This window comes from Gymnoscopelus microlampas (assembly GCF_963454915.1).
Source record: "Gymnoscopelus microlampas genome assembly, chromosome: 5".
Lineage (NCBI taxonomy): Eukaryota > Metazoa > Chordata > Actinopteri > Myctophiformes > Myctophidae > Gymnoscopelus > Gymnoscopelus microlampas.
The window spans coordinates 28258629-28260497 of record NC_139942.1 but is presented as its reverse complement, the minus strand read 5'-3'; the positions used below and the strand labels follow the sequence as shown (position 1 = coordinate 28260497).

The 1869-nt window shown below is 40.9% G+C and overlaps 1 protein-coding gene across 2 annotated transcripts in view; it reads left to right on the top strand.

The window, feature by feature from the left end:
* The first annotated feature begins 1152 nt into the window (after positions 1-1152).
* LOC311045722 (homer protein homolog 3-like) overlaps positions 1153-1869 on the top strand; it is a 29608-nt gene continuing 28891 nt past the window's right edge. For both annotated transcript variants that reach the window (XM_084057737.1, XM_084057738.1), the window contains exon 1: positions 1153-1616. The gene's annotated coding sequence lies outside the window, so the exon portion shown is untranslated. The remainder of the gene's footprint in view (positions 1617-1869) is intronic.

Below are 1869 nucleotides of genomic sequence, written 5' to 3'. Positions count from 1 at the left end.
TTTCAAGTGATGTGCCATTGTCTTTTGAAATGGTTTAGTACTTCCAGCTCAGCCTTTCAGCTCATCCTTTGGGTTTATATTAGAATATAGGCCTATGTTTAACGTTTAGAGCTATGTACAGGATAGCTGGGCAGTGGGCACTAGGGACATCTGGGCACCTCGATGCAAACATAATGTATACATGATGATGTGATCCATGGTATTATCAGACTATTTTATCCTTCAACTTGTTGCCCCAAAATGACTGGATATACAGGTTTTGTTGCAATTGTATAAATATTAGACCTTAATTGTCGAATGTTTAATCATGTATACTTTATTTTACTTAAGACCATTTTTCAAATATTACATTTTTTTTTACATTTTGGACAAAATAGACGATTTACATCGAGATGCCCAGGTGTCCTGTCACTGTTCCATACACACACGGAAAAGTGGAGCAGAAATTTGCTAATGGATAAAATAATGGCTAACATGCCCCGATAACAGCGTTTTATAGGCTAGCAGCCTATATTGTCAGTCTGTTGACGTGTCAAATGGAGTGAGAAGATGGTCCTATATGATAAAGCTCCATTGAATTGAGATATTGATTGAGAGATATCTGTTACAAATCATGTATTAAAAATTGTACTTGAGTGCAAGTACAGATAAAGTGCAAAGGTATTGGCAAGAGGCGTAACCAACCAGTGGTGGACTCAACACAATACAAGCTCACAATATGTGACTACCTATTTTTCGAAGATTGAAGATTTCGAAGATTGAATGACAGAAAATTACACTAATTTTGAATGCTTTATTGATATACAGTTCCCAGTGAACCAAAACTCTACATACCTTCCCCATTTTCTTCTTGAATGTTAATGTTAAATGTAAATGTTTTTTTATTATGTTTTAACATTTGCTTTGGCCCAGTAAACGTAAAGTGTTCTCATGCCAATAAAGCTCATTTGAATTGAATTGATTGGTCACTTGATCCTCAGCACTGTGGAGCCAGCAGGTGGTAGTATAGTGTTGACTGACAGTGGCAACAAATGTAGCCCATTGAACGGTTGTGAAGCGCAGCTGCAGCCAACCGGAGACCCCGGCGCGCTCCTCGTGCTGCTGTCAGAAAGCAGGAATTTAAAGCAGTGCATAGTAGTGGCTTATCTCTAATAGACAAGAAGCAGCCGCAAGCTGCGGAGGTTTCAAAGTAAACTGATCCAGTCGCGAAGAAAAAGAAAAGACCCAGCTGCTTATTGACCATGAACGATGGACGGGACTGACTGCTGCAGTCACTTTAGTCAGCGAGACACTGTCTGGTTCTTCTGACGCGGCGATCGGACTCAATACGTGAGTACGGGAGGGACGTTTCTTGTCATTTCGCGTCTGTTTGCAAAGCGCTATTATAGTCAAATGGCGAAATAGGGCTTTGCAGTAAAAAAAAAAAAAAAAAAAAAAGAGAGGAGAATTAATTGGGTTGGCATCCGGATCCGGACTGGGAACAACAGAAGAGCTCGGGACAGCAGCACTGGCAGCAGCCTACTTTGCAACATCAGGCAGCAGTGTCTGAACGCAAAAAAAGAAGAAATTCTCCTGAAAATTAAGATAATCAACAATTTCTTGTACATCGAAATGGGGTGAGTGTCAGGAAAATTAAGGCACATTTGAACTAGATAGCCTACACTAAATACTGATCTGATTAGTTAGGCTATGTGTGGAAGAGCAAAGTTTTTCTTTTACACTAAACCACCCTGTCCTGTGCCTGGATGTTGGGTACCTTGGTACAGTTTTATGCCACGCGGGGACACGACCTACCTTCTTTTTGCCTGCAACCCCCCGCCCCCCCCCCAGTCAAGATCTATGTTGTGCAGATAACAAACCTATAAGTCA